This window comes from Neodiprion virginianus, chromosome 1 (genome assembly GCF_021901495.1).
Source record: "Neodiprion virginianus isolate iyNeoVirg1 chromosome 1, iyNeoVirg1.1, whole genome shotgun sequence".
In the NCBI taxonomy this organism is placed as follows: domain Eukaryota; kingdom Metazoa; phylum Arthropoda; class Insecta; order Hymenoptera; family Diprionidae; genus Neodiprion; species Neodiprion virginianus.
Genome location: NC_060877.1, coordinates 22,239,169 through 22,255,158, shown reverse-complemented (window position 1 = coordinate 22,255,158; position 15,990 = coordinate 22,239,169).

The window sequence follows — 15,990 nt, the reverse complement described above, 5'->3', positions numbered from 1 at the left end:
TAAATTGTAACTCGAGGAGCTACCCAAGGATTGCTAACCCAATGCTATGTTCTCAGATAATCTTAAGAAGGTTGTGGATCGGGACAGGGGAATGAAATTCAACCGAGAAGTTGTTTGATGATTCTCTTAAGCGACCACATCCATCTCGAACGGTCAGGAACAGTCAGGTGAAGGAATTAGTAATCTCGGACGCGCTTTTCATCGTAACTCGTAGATTGTACAGTGTCTATAGTTTCACGTATCTCCATTAAACTTACTGGCAAGATCTCTTCAAAGTTGCATCCTGTGATTATCGCCCTGGCTTATCTGGCACCCATTCCCAAAATACCTGCAAATCTGTTTTTTATGGCATGATGAAATTTATATGGTTACTAGCATTCTACGCTATTCGGTACATTTTCTTTTTCTCAAGAATACGGAGAACGTCCGAAATTAGACATTCTAACGATGGCAAAATTAATAATAAATATATCTGACCGATATGTAGAATACGCCGAATATATGAACCAACGGATTGAGAGGCCACTAGAAATCGAATTGAGTAAAACGACTGCAACAATGCAACCATTCGTTATTGCAAAAAGTTATCTTAATCTCTGAATAACCCTAAGCTTGCATTTAAACGTCATCTTTAGTTGGTATTTTTGTTCACAGAAATGTCCGATGACGCGAGTGTCAAGTAATGTATCACACCTATCACCGAGTCAAATTATACAAGCCTCGACCTTTAATTATACAAGCCAGCTCGACTGATCGATATTGTACTTACACCAAAAGGTGTCTCTTCAATGATGTATTCGCTATCAACTCAAAAGTACCGAGACAATGACATTTAGGTGCCTATCCGAAATAATGGGACGTTCAATAGTTTACAAGTGATATAGAAATGGAAGTCGGCGCTGTCTAGCATCTGCCCACGCTTTCAATAATTACCGGTACGGAACAATGGAGCGCTCCCGTCATAACTGTCATCCACCGCAACGGGCTCCTGTTATTTAAGACGCTGGCTTATTAACTCTAATGGCCACCGCGCACCGACTCTTACTCTGGCCAATGAATGCGCCGAGGACAATGCTACGTCACGCTGGGCCGGACGCGCAGGTTTACCGTGCAGCAATCCATGGGCCGTATATCGCCGGGCGCTAGTCTTATCTCACCTCTTTGCCTGAAAGCCATCTTCGTAAAGTGAGCAGAGATATTACCCCGCGTTTTAACGAAAAACGGTACTGCATAGCACCTTTCGGGGATTACCGTGCTCGGTTATTCCATTCCCACGGGTTCGTTGTCCTCGGATACAAAACGCATCTTCCCTCGAGACACCTGCCCTTCTCGGAGACATGTGCGAAAATTAGCAAATTCATCACTCGTATGCATACGTACAACTTGACTTCCATCATGTTTAACCCTTTTGCTAAAGCTGTTATGATATTTTTTCGGAGCTACTACTCGGAGTATCTATATGGAACTCATTCTGGTATAATCGATGAACTGTTCTTATTCCGAATTTCCAACTATCATGTAGATGATTTTCAGAGAATCTGTCAATTTATAGAAGGTTCCAAATAGAGCTTTATGTTCAATGAATGAGAAGTGTGAATAGATTCGTATTCTTAATCACTTCTCATAAATTTTCGATATATTCTGTTTCGCAAACTAGAGTAACACAAGAGTCGAAAGTTTGGAATAAAGGCACTTGAGTCCCAAGTTCAGTCGTCTGGGCTTTGAGCGTTACCGTGAACGCTGACTACATTAACTAAAACGTTTCATTATCGATAGAATCGAGAACCTACAGAAAGTGTCTCTACTGCTATTACCAACTCGCATCTAAAAATAAATCTTAGGGTATGATAAACCCACTATCAATGAAACTTGACGAGAACCACCATAGTAGGGGCACTGTTAAATTTCGAGTGCGTTTACTTCTCATAATCTGATTATAAAACCGTAAAACTTTTTGGAAACATTCTAGATAATGCAGTCGCATGAAGTACCTCTGAAAGCATTTGATTATTTTGAACGTGCTTCGTAAGTGGAAAAATCATCATAATACAGCCGAACTTACGACAACTGTCCTAAGTGAACATTATACAAGTATTGACGTTTTTTCGATACAAAAATCATAGCGAGAAAGAAATCAATATGTTCGTGACAAATTTCACTTACGTTTCGACCTTGGTAGTCAAAACTGTGAGCTCCAATAAATGAATAGTTCAATAAAATGAAAAGTACGAACAAATAAACTATTCTTCAATAGCATTTTTTGACTCAAGTTAAATTTATCATCGAATATAATATTTCGTGATTGACTACAATCCGATGTTTTCAATTCCCTGTGGATCATCAGAATGAACACAATAGGTCCTGATTCCCAGAGCTTTCTACAGCAACGGCAGTTCCAGTCCTGCAGCGTCGGTAGCAAGTTCAGGGGTTGATCGTTCAAACTCTTCAGATAAGAAAACTCAAAGCGGCCGCAAATTGATAATTTTCATGATGAGGTTAGCCAGGAGGTGTTCCTGAGAGTGTTACAGAAGCTAGCAGGAAATGCTCGGGTGCACGACACACCAAGTGTCGGATAAGACGCCCTCGACTCAGATGGGATTTTAAGACCCTTGCGTTAGCCGACTCCCGCAATCAATTTTTCTCAGCGACGCAAGAGCCCACCCTTAAAATCTGAAGTGCAGCCTGCGGTGGATGAAGCGCTCTCACTCGGCCGAAGAGGAGGAGAAATCGAGCCAGGATTGCATCCTTGTTCATCCACAAATCGCCTCAAAGACAGGGAAAACTGTTTGTCGGGTATCGTGCGATTGAGGATCGCGTTGAGCTCCCCGAAGGATAACGCTACGCTATGAGCGAGTCGGACTTGGCAAAGCTGGACAAGAACCAGACCCACTCCGTCTACGTGAAAACGAGTCGGAATACTAGGGCGGCACCCGAGACACTTTACAAGAGCTTATGACTCAGAGCCGCCCAAGCGCCGGGATAGTCGGCAGACTGGTGGGAGGCGAAGAGGAAGGCTGCTTGGAGAACAGAGGTTGTTGTTCAACTGTTTATTGTACTAAACGTTGCTTGCTTCTTAGTCTGTTCCAGTCCGTTCATGGTCTTAGCCTCGCACCGTTCCCAGGCACTTGGTTCTCTACTCCGATGCAGCTTCTGCTCGAGGCTGGAGAGGAAGATTACCAGCGGAATGTTAAGTTACCAGATATAGAGGATATGGTCTCCTTCCTTTTACCGCTACTACCTCTCGTAAGATCGTAAAACTTTGAGCACTGTATACACATCATGTACGTTTTAAGCGAAAAATTCCCCGAGTAACGATTGACGGTCAGCGGATGCACTCTCTGAGTGATTCAAGCCCGTCGCAGTCGGTTGTTTGGAGGAAGGATAATTGCTTGGAGCAGAGTTATTCCGAGTCGCACGGTGGCCAAGTATCACCGAAGTTTTATATTCCGAGCACCCAATGGTGTATCGTCGTGGAATTAAAGCAGCTGTCGCCTCTATGGAGAATTTGAGAGCGTATATTAACTTTAATTAAGAATTTGACGGGAGTATTATGCATGCATATTAAACATTTCATCTCCGCGGAGGCAAAACAGCCTCTGGGATAGTTCTCAGGGTGTAGTTGGTGCGAGACTTCAGCTCGTGCAACTAAAATAAGCACTGTCTAATTAAATTGGGAGAAGAAAGAGGGAAATAAAAGAAACTTTTCGCCGGAGAAATACCGCGATATAAGAAATGAAAGGTGGAAGGGCGACGAGAGGTGTGAAAAAATCTAGCGAAATGAAAATAAAGGAATGACGTGGGGTCGAAGGTTCTACCCTTTAAAATGGCGTTTTCCTTAAGCAGATCACGTCCGCGGCGTCCCTACCTCTCGACTGTCGCCCGAAGCACCCTTTAGTTTTCATTTTTTATCCTCTTCTTTTTATTTCGTCCGTGATTTACAGGAACCCTGCAAGCACTGATCTTTCATTCTTTATCTGCGGGACCACATGTGGCCCCGCCAGATGTAAGTAACATTGCGGGGAAAAACCATATAGTGCGGTTATGAAAAATTGATTAAAAATTCTGAAAAGACGGGTAACGTGCGCCTCTGCTCATCCCTTTGCCTTTTACCTTTTTATTCCCTACTCTTTGGAAATAATCAAAATGGAATACCAATTTGCATGTATTCAAACTCGCTGAGCTTCAAATACCTAAAATCTATTCTCCATGCCGGACAACAGCAGAACGTAGACGCAATATATATGTGTAGCAAAATTTGTTGGGCACGATAAAATTGCGGAAAATTTTTGAAATCTCACAATGAAGAAGAATACGGAACACGGTGAATGAAATTTTTGTCTTAACCAGTAGTGAGCATAAAATGGCTTAGAGAAATAAGGTCTTGTATGGAGAAGGCTGGTCGAACAATAGCTAACAGAGCGACAACCCGGAAAAGTTTAATTAATTTTGTACGGCATCGCGGGTCCTCTGGCAATAGATTGTAGGCACGTTGCAGAAGTGAGCTGTGCACAAAGGATAGGGCGAATCGAAAACCCGACCGTCAGAATAAGCTAAACAAATTTTGGAAGAACGAAAATGCAGCCGAAGGTTCCAATTCCTATGGTTTCTTATAACGTCTCGATTGTAACCGTATAAGCCATTCGGCTGATAGGGTGTAGTAACGAACTACCAGAACGCGGTTATGCGTGGGGCATTCACCCGGCCCATGCCGAGTAAAAAGATGTCCATAAACGTCTTAGCACTTTGCGGGTTGCACTTAATTAAAGTGCGGCCTCCGTAAGTCATGCCGGAGCTCGAGCTTTCGCTACCTCAGCGCGAACTTAAGGACCTCGTGCCTGCTGAATAAATATATGGATGTATAAATATACCAAGGCAGGTGTTGTGCCTGAGTGGCAGTCAATCCGAGAGTTTAAGTTTGCTGCTACACGTATGCAGGTACAACGGCAATGCGACAAAGAATGAAGAAGCTCGGCGGATTACACTTTCCTGGAGTTTTATTTCACCCGGTAAGACCTAAGTTTACACCGAATGCAAAGTTATTCAAAACTTGCCTCTCACTCTACGGTAGTGGGGTTTAATCTGTCCTGGTGCATGTATACCATGGAAACTTTTTATCAACTACCCGGTGCTACTCAGTTTACGCAAACAATTCTCAGCACAATTCTCACTCTGTTATATACATCATTGGTACTCGTATTGTCCTCGAGCAAGCAGAACTGTGTCCTCTTAGACATAACTTATTTTACTCAAATGCTTCTTAATATTCATTCAAACATTTACCTACGGAAAACTTATTTCACCCCGTATATACGACTACCCGGAGTAGGTTGGATGAAATACGCAAGCAGCATTCCCTCCATGTACGTATAATTTCATGCTGTTCCTAGCGAGGAAAAGTTTCTTTGGTGAGAGAATTCAGAGATATCTTTGAAAACATTCACATCATATTATCAACACTATTCTAAATAATAACGTTTATTATAATATGCTGTGAACTGCTGTGATACGATTTTAAATCTGCCATAAATTACTCGGATATTGTCTGAGCTCACGCTCAATTTTCAAATTATTTGGATAATCATTCACATATGTATATATGCGTAAGAGTGCACGAATCCGGTTCAATAATAGATCTCGTGTTGTCAATCCGTCATGCAAATTTGGAAAACCGAATAATTATATTCGAAACTCAGTGTATCAAATATTTACATTAAAGTTATATCTACTGTATGAAATTTTACAATCTTAGCAAAAAGACGAATGTTTTATTACATATTTTGAAAATCTAGTCCGTGAACGAATGAAAATTTTCGAATTTCCGATAATTCTTATAAGAGACGTGAAGTTAGTGGAATGCATTCTTTGACTGTTAATTAGTTCGAACATCCAAGAGGAAACTATCCTTCAAAATCACACTTTCAATTCAAAATATATTGAATCAGAACCACAGACTAAAATAGGTACACAACAAATTTAGAAATGCATAACGCTTTACTGATTTCCAAAGAGTGGATCCAATTAGGCGGCATCCACGGTCAACGGACGCCTGCCACGCTAGTGGGCGTCCTAGCCCGTGACACTTCGGTCCGAACTCGAGTGGGGGATTTTTAAATAGCATTAGGTTTTCGAAATCGTTCTATGGAAGAAGCGCAGAGTTGAGCAGCGAACGGGGAACGCCCGACGAAAGACGACTCATTACAGAAAGTGAACTGGCCCATGGTAGTTTGGGAGGAGACGATGATTGTAAATATAGCTCGTGCTAATACTCTGCTTGCAAACCAAAACATCTGTTCCATATTGGAAGTAAGTCGGCACTGAGTCTTAGATCTTGAGCCGGAACGTTACGTTGTCAAACACATGGCGAACGGCGTTTAACAGCGGAGAGGCCCGTCGGCCTCTTTAATCTTGGCACAGCGAGCTGGGAACCGATGAATTTTTTGAACCGTAAGTCAAGCGTTCGCTATCTTATACCTCGCAAGAGTTGAAACGAGTCGTCGTTCGGAATCGTCTAGGGAGGCCTTTCCACGTCTTACATGGAATCGACTTTCCACCGTCGACTTTAATCGATTCAGGATGCCACTTCCGCCTCGCCGCACGGCGTTTTGAATATTCGTAGAATCAGAAAATGTTGAGGCGAGGGACCCAGGCGTGGCATCGGGACCGCCCCGTGTCTACGACGCCTCTTGGGCTCTCTAGTTCGCCGGCAATTGCCTTCTAGTGATTAAAGAATTCAATTAATCCCTGTTTCAGTCTAGTTTTCTGCCCGCCGCTCTCACTGATTCTAATTTCGCGTTACGTGATTCAAACAATGGCGGCCGCTGGTACCGACCAAGAGACCCAGCTCAGACCCGACGTGGGTTTCTGTAATGGAGCCGGAACCACCGGACGGACTGACAGATGTAAATTATCGGTGGACACGAGACACGACGCCGCTTTGAATACCCGATTCAAGCGCGGTTAACAATTGTAGAGCAAGATGTCACCTTTCTTGGTTTATTTCCATCGCCGAGTTGTTTTGCTACGCACATAATTAAGCGGGGTAAAGAAAGTGCTTGAAGGTACGGCGGTAACGTGAAGATCTTAGAGATTCCTGATGAGGAGCTTTAGTAGCTAACGGGCGAATTGACGTTCCTTTCATGTCTTTTGGTTGGGAGGAAATCGAATATCGAGCTCATTTCAAAAGTATTCATCGTGGTTCTTTCAGACACGGATACAGGGTACCGTATATGGTAGTGTATACAGGTACTGCGGTATCAGTCCCGCAGGCTACACCACCCCTCGCATTAACATCTTGAATTGACCTTCCGAGAAATCAATATTCCACCACGGGTTCGTCGGATGATGCGACGTGAAATGTGAAACAGTATACAGTAGCCGAGGCATCCCCGAGTCAGGAGTCAGCGGGAGGGCTGATCTATGACTCAGTCAGGAAGTGCGCCTCGGTAGGCGCACACAAAATGTGATGAAGCCGCCTTCGAGTTACGGGACTCCGGTTCGAACATGTCTATGTGCCCAAACGCGTCTTCTCATGATCATGACACGTACAATGTGTACCTACACACCCTCCGCGGGATGATGGCCACGTTTTCCAGGCGTACGCACACCCTCGCGCGGACCGTGTTATTGTGCATTATATACACCCGGCACCACATAGAAGCTTCAATAATGGATGAATTCACTTGCGTATATGGGTGTATCATTTTACGTTTAACTCCTACCAGCACATCCGCGCTGCAGGAACCACCCGCGTATAGGCAATGATCAATGATACTATCGGACGTTGAGCGCCATGTACAGCAAGTCGAAGACGCGTCCGCAGCACGTAATACCAGCAATTTTCTCCTCGACGGAGAACATTCTACTCACTCCCGATGTTTAGTTGTACTAGTTTTTTCTCCTTTTGACCAGGTTATTCACCGGTGGATTGTTACTGGTGCATGCCGACCTCGTAGGATGAACTTCGATGTGACCACAAATATTTTCAGCAATGGATCTTGAAGTGAAGCGCTCCCTACACTCCGTCTACCAAATAGTAGTGAGTCGGAAGCTGAACATCTTTAAGGACTATTCATTCGGCATGTAGAACATGAACTATTTCGTGATTCCCAATATCGTTCGCTTGATTCTCAACACTCCGTAATCATATGGTTTCTGAAATGTTCTATTCCAATCTCAGAATATGCAACTTTATTCGGTAATAAATGTTTTACTAAAAGCAGCTTTAGAATATATCCTATTATGTTCTGTCTCCATTTTCATCCTCAATTTGATAAGCCAATTGGATTAAAGTGCTGAATCAAGTTCCTGCAAGAAATTGACGCGACGGCCGGTTATTCGAGTGTTAATCTGTGGTAGACACGTGGTACCTCAACGACGGGTGAGAAAATTTTCAGATAATCTGTGAGAGTTGGGGAAAACTTGGAAAAGTACCTTATACCTACCGTTCTACCCACACACCAACCTATATTCTTTCTATATCCGCAAGAAGAAAGTTTAGAAAAGTTTGAGTTCCACAGGAGGCTTCCGTCGATCAATCATCTCTTCTTCCCCGAGTTTAGGGCATAAACTGAATTTCTGAAGCGACGCTCGTAATCAGAATCACTGACGACGTAGTTAACCGAACGGGTTCCTGAGAGACCCACGCATCTATCTTGGCCAAGGTTCTGTGACGTAAACGGGTCGACTCATCTTCCCTCGAAGCTTGATCGCGTTGCGGTCTTCCATTTTATCAGACGTCTTCAGTGACGTATCCGCGGCTCCTGCAGACATTCGAAGCCGAGTTGGCTACCCGGCTCAATTGACCGATTTCCATTCGTATAAAAGTGCTCGACGTGTGTAACGGCTGTATAGAACAGCGCAATTTTACGATTCCGGTTTGTACTGCTGCAGTGTCCCGCCTATTAACCCCTGCCTTTCATTAGGCTAAGAAGCAATAAGACTTTACGACAAGTCTAACCTTTAAAGACCTAGGCTTGTTATCCTCGGAGAGATGGGGACTAGGTTGAAAACGGCTAGCTCTACTCAGCCCCTGTTATGGAGGCTTTGGTCGGTTCAGAAGGCTGGTTATTGGTCTGCAGGGAGATCATCGAACGAAGAAGAGCGGACCGAAGTAGAGGTGGAACGAGACCACTTTCCGTGGTTGACATTCCACGCACGACCGATCCGATGGCGATACGTTTATCACTTATTGCCCTTTATTCCGTCGCCAAACTTATCGTAAAGGGTACGCCTTGAGACCAACCGACCGGTGAAATACCATCTCGGAATCTTTTACACCGGTGCCGCGGTGGACGTAAAGGTCTTGTGAGTTTGACTTGGCGACAGTTCGACATCAAAGGTTTTATCTTTAAGAAGGTCTGTCGCCAAGATGGATTATGTGAAGTATTGGGATGACACTCGCCAGTTTCCAGTACCGTCGTATTTCAATATTATGCTCAATACCTTGAAAAGTCGTGCCTGAAGTCTGAAAAATCTAAGACCACCTGCTTTTGACATCTATTCAAATGATGAAGGGCACACCTGTGAGAGAAAGAGGTGCTGACTCTGAGAAGACAACAGTTGTATGATTTTAACACAGCTGCGATGACATGCTAACAACGAGCCGTTTTAGTTTAAGACAATTCGGAGGGTTGAAGCTTTTTCGTTAATTTGGTGACTTCATTACCGCGAAACAATTCGCCAGCGAAGTGAAAAGAAAATAGTAAGAGAAGAAGCACTGCTGGGAAACCCTGAAATCGTTATCCCCTGGAAAGGAGAAATCAATCCCCCTCGTGATTCATTAGTATTAACTAATGACCGTCTGAGATCCGACCGGCCGTTAAGCTTCAAAATTCATGCAAGTCAACTGCGCGGATGATGTAATGTGACTTTAAAAATGTATATGTGCAAATTTGTTGCATAGTTTGGCTGTTAGCTAGGGGCCAATATAGTACGATAACCCTGAAGGCTACTGTACCTCTTGACTATAGAGGAGCTCTCACAAAATGTGCTGAGCCAGGCTGCGAAGTTTCTGGCAAAAGCCCGCCTGCTAGCCTCCTTGCGTAATATAAAATTCAAGATTGACTGTAAACGAGATATTAAAATCAGCTTACAAATCGCTTTACAATAATTTCCCTTATCCCAAAAAGAGTATAGAGAATTGAATGCGGTCTGAGCAGCTCTCATTATATTCTATTGTTATACGTATTTGTCAGGGGAAGAGATCTTTCACGTTGAGACCCACAATCGTCTCCAAAGCATTTCTGCAAACAGTGCAATTTCTACTTACAAATCGACTTACGAGACTTTTACTTTTCATTTTTTACTTTTTTCTATCAGTCTTTGTCGAGGCATTACTCGTGGATTCAAACCGATTCAATTCGTCTCTCATTCCAACAGACCGACGAGAGAAAAATCCCATCAAACACTCGTGATCCCAAGTACCCACATTGAACGTACCTCGTAATTCGTTGGATATTATCATCCGTTCTGCATTCGTAAATAGATTCTTTTCAACGGAGCATTTCTTAATCAGTGGATTCACGTACGCAATTTACAAGACAATGAAATCGATATCAAGGGAATGAAATGTTAGTTCGAAAAAGATTGGAGTTTTGAATATTACATCTATAGAAGTGTCAGAGTACGGGTTTCCTAATATCGTACTTCAATTGCAATATTTGGAGGCCTAGAATGAACTGTGTTATCAGTAAATTCTATTGGGAGATCTCAGTACTTCAGACATGCCTCCGCATCTGGAAAATAGTTATTATTAAGAGATGCTTTATTTACTTGTCCCATCATGGAGGCCGAGATTACATAAACTTCTACATTTGAACACTTGACTTCTGCACAATGCAAGTTAAATCGTTTCGAAAATTCTTATAACAATGTGACAATGAAACGCGTCAGTCGGTCTGCGTCTTTCTTCGTATTCCCCAAAATTATATACAAGATTGCCGTATACGGATTAGTGAGGACTTACTCTGGTAAGTTTATGCTTGCGATTGATACCATTACAGCTCTCATGCCCGCGGCGTACGAAGCTACAGTCATTCCCGGTCAACCACTCATGACACCCACGTCGTCTCTTTGTCTACGCATGTCATGCTCGAAGTAACGTCAGTTTCGCCCACAGCCTCCTGTCCGCCCATCATGTCTATTCACATACATACATTTGACCTGCTCGCGAAACTCCACTAAATACATGCATTACTTTTTATTTCCGGATCAACGTAATTTTTTAGCACACTAAAACTGTTTTTCATCTACAACTCAAGCTTCTTCGCAATAAAATTCGATATCATTTTCAGTGAAAACTTATCGTTCACGTTGAATAGGTGGAGTACAGTCGAGTAGATTTTTATTGTACGGAATGTAATGGTTTTATGTCATCCTCGGAGTCTCATTATCTTACAACTGCACGATAGATTTTATATCGCTAGTCATGATACTCTTTGCAGTGCACAACTGACAAAAGTTCACCCCGGGGCAATTTTGTTATGAAAGTGACATCGCCTAGTCTAGAATGTCTGCTATATGAAATTTTCAACAGTGCGTGCACGTAATACGATTTATCCTACACTACGATGAGGCTTTGTTCGCTCTGTGGCTCTTTTCGATCCGTACCGCGAGGATTGGGTGAGGATGCAGCGGAATGCTGTCATTTGAAAAGATCAAAAATCAGAAGAACCCACAGATTCAAGCCCATCACGATTCTCCGTGGTTGCCGCGTGGTAATACCTCGATAAATATTAAATACGGCATTTATTTGCAATCCTTTCGACTGCCGCATTGAGGCGTCCTCTCACGAAACCCCAGGCTTAAGCGTCACTCGACGGAGGGACTGTCAAGAGCAACTTCTCTCTCCTCTTCCCTTCGCTTCTCTTCGCTTCTCTTCGCTTCTCTTCTCTTCCTTCCGCCCATTTTCCCTTCCTCATGGCATGCCTCCCCGCCTTCTCTACTCTGCATCCACCCTCTAGCCGATCTCCACTCGAAGTGTATACCCGCAAAGAGCGACTAGCCTTGCTGCTGAGTCACACGCCCCAGTCACTTCAGACTCGAGTGTGTGACTGACTTCGACGGTGAAATGTTCCTCGATGTTTCAAATCTCCAGCTCTAATCGTTCGACTCGACCGCAAGAGCCAGCTAGTGGATGTTTGAAGGTTCCCCAGCCTAGCAGCGGCCTCAACAATGGCCGTGACAATGGCCGTGGTGATTGCCGAAAGACTTTCCTCACTTCCGTATCTCTATACAGACATCAATGTACGCCGCTGGTTTATACACTCTACGAGGATGAATTTCATCCCGAAAATATCCTTCTCTTGTATTTCCCCCGCGGCAATGTTAAACAATGCAATTCCAGACTGGTGAGATGAAACTGGAGAAGGTCTTTTCGTTCGCAAGACAGAGGGAAAAGGAATTGGAAAAAAACCAATACCGTACCTGGATATCGGTTCGCTGATCTAAAATAAAAACAATTAGAACGGTTGACACTTGACGTTATCGAGATCGAGCCCTTGATTCTCTCACCCCTTTTTCACCTCCCGTACTTTCACTTTCGTTCGACGATCGATGCGCAGGGCTTGTTCATTAAAGTGTCAATCTAGCCTTGCTGGGGTGAAAAATATTCATCGCGCCTCCGTAGTGTCGTCTCGACGAAACCAAGTGGATTATAAATTGCTTACAATACACCATATTTGTGAGTATTATACTTACTTGCTCTTGTCGTCGATTTCAAATATGCACTCAAATTTACAGTTTAATTTCCACCTACTGTTATTATACATACATATAATAAGAACGACGTCTTGAGTTTATCACGCGTCTGGAGGTAGTGCATTATCCAATAATTATCAAGTGTTGGAAGAGTTAGGGAGTCGGAAGCGCAGCCAGCCACCCGGGAAGTTTCATAAACAGCGCGAAAGTTGTACGATTAACCAGAATGCAGTGCACCAAGGCGACGGTAGATGACAAAACGCAGCCCAACCTACCGTACGGTGTTCATTATAACTTGGTTGAGCGATGCCGCGTCGTTGACGAGGCGTCCTAATTATAGTTGTTGCACTAACTAACCTTGTTTACGCCTGGGTTGGTAGGTGTCTGATTTAATTACGACTTGACCACGCGCAAGATTGTCCGGTGTTTTAGCTCAAACCGTTAAGTTGACCGTGTTGAGGGTTTCATCGATCGATCGGTGGGTTCTTGAGTGAAGCAGGGATCTGCCAATGAGGTTCAAAGTTGCGTCTGCGCTCTTTGAGTGTGATCAGAGCTTGCTTCGACTTCGTCGCGTGAATTTCGCCGCGTTTACGCTCTCTTCAGAGGAAATGGAAGTGAGATAAAGCGAAAAATAGACAGACGGGCCAAAAGGGAAGGGAAGGAAAGGAAAGGAAAAACGGGCGAGGTGCCCGAAAGTTACGAGAGTGAACCTAGACCCCGAAAGTGTAGCGTTATTTTTTTCGGACGGTATCCGGTTTGCTCGGGGTTAATATTTCACGTGCATGGGTGTTCCAGCGTTGAGAAAATGGAAAGAGGGTCCGTAAAGTTATGAGGCACCTTCCGCCGGAACGGCTGGACCCCCGCGGTGTGATTTAAAACCAGAAAGAACTTCTTTTTGATTCAATAAAATCGTCGCTTATGCGGGTGGGGATGAAAAAGGGAAGAAAGGAAAGTAAAATAAAACGGAACAAATAAAGCTACGAGAAGAAGCAGAAAATAAAAGTAAATTTCGCTTTGAAGAACTTTTGGTATCTACTCAAAAGCATAACTGTACAAACTTTCTTCTTATAATGTTGAATTCCTTCCCGTGGAATACGATTCAGTTTGTTTCAATACCATTCCGTGATTCGTCTGGATTAATTACCACTTTCTCTAGACCCACATTGTAACGCTGTTGTACCATGAACACTGCGTAAACACTTGCCAACTAGTCGAGCGAATGCATGAGAACCGCCTAGTTATTTAGGGTTGTGTAATATCCGCAAGTCTACCATAGTCTCCAAGGAATATCGGATAAACGAATTGTGTTATTCTCGTCGCATTCTGCCGAGCCACGTGAATATCTCTCTAGTTCTATACAAAAAACGAAAGTAACCCACAATATACTGCTATTTTGTTTTTATTCCGGTGGAAGCTGGGAACGAGACAACTCCATTTGGTGAAAACTCTTTTTCAGCCCTCGAATGCAGGTCCGCAGCTGAATGGGAGTGCGACAATTTTAGGGATCTTATGTTTACAGTAATATAAGTTGGATGGTGGTTGTATTTGATCGAATAATCCCAACTTTATACTTCACAGATGTAAAACCAACCAAAAGATGAGACAGTAATTGCTGTTCCTTGAAGATCCATAATTGCTACTACAGCAGTATGACACATATCAATACCGCAAACTGCTTTGATAATGATCTTCGACTTTTTACACCAGTACAGTTCAATCAATTTATCAAGTATGCCCCAAAAACACCCCATGTGACCACAGAAGATGCTGAAGATCAAACCATCTTTTTTAACTTATTCTATAGAGATATTAAAATGAAATTTAACTGTGACCAAAGTGCAAGAAATTGATGTTACCCAAGATGAAGCGGGATATTGTCTAGTATTTCGTGTAAAAACATTTGAAACACAAAATCTTAACATTTCCATTGCACCCAAACTTCCACAAACATTAATATACGCGTCTCTGAAGTGATAATGGTTTAGTGAGCCGTGTTCCATTATTTTTGAATGACGAGTGAGAATTTATATTTAGTTTATGCAAGATTGCATAATTCGAAAGATGATAAATGCACTCGAGTTAGCATTATGCTGACTTCAGCCGTGAACGCTTCGAATACACTGTGCATTATTAATACGTTTCTTTTAAAATAAATGGTTTGGCTTCCGTTCATGAGGGGACTACTCGTTTTCATGGGGTGAAAAGTTCCCCACTTCGTTCGCCTGATAGCGGCCAGGCTGCAGGATGATCTCGTTACGAGAATAAAGCAGACGAGGTTGCATGATGAACGATTCATGTGGACGGTCGTGACATTCGTCAAAACATCGCAAAGCGAAAAGACTTGGGCATGAATTTGGAAAAGGAGGCTTAAGATGATTACGCAAAACCCATCCTCACACGCCAACACCTCAGCTTCGTGTGCAAGAACCAGTCGATCGATACAGACTGTCTGAGCCCTCGAGGAGATGTTGAGATGACAATTTCTGGCTTCCGTCACGTTCCCGCGGAATTCCGTAAGGATCATAACTCCCCTCGGACGTGGGGGAGATAGGTTGTACCAGGTAAGGGATCGCCTCGCGCGTCCTTGGCAAGTCGCTGCGTATCTCGCACCCTCCACACGAGAGGACCAGGGGCCTCATGTATGAGGAATGCTTAGTCTTGCCCGTGTCTTACCACGCCCCGACAGTTAGCCAGCAGATAAAGTGCTGCGAATGTTACTCCAGAATATTTACTCCAGTTTTACGCTCAGACAATATCCATCCTGATCTGTGCGATTGGTGCCAATAAGGTGGAAGAGAACCTTCCAGTATTCAATGCGATTCGTGAATGAGAGAGTTTTGTTCATCGACACTTGACGGACGTTGATCAAAGTTGAGGAGATTTTTGTTTGGCGTGAATCAGATCGGTCTCTGTGCGTGTGTGCATGCGTATGTGTGTGTGTGTTGGGATAAAATAGCACGCGCCACTCTTGTGACCAGGGCTACAGTGTGGTATTGATTAATCTGTAACCCCAACGCGATCATCAAGGCAAAAGATAAGTTCCCCACTTTGCGCATCAGGAAACGGCGCTCCCAGTCATTACCACTTGCCGGATGGAATCAAAGTTTGTGGAGCGTTGCTTTTGATTAATTGGAGGCGTCTCGCGAGCGCGCCATTACTCAACCCCGGCGATTTCTCGGATCGGCTACAATTTATTTTGAATCTAAGGAATGCTTGCGCTTGACAACTCGAACAGCGGGGGCAGGAACCACCTACTTTTGTTATCCACGTGACGAAGGGCGATGTTTCAAACGC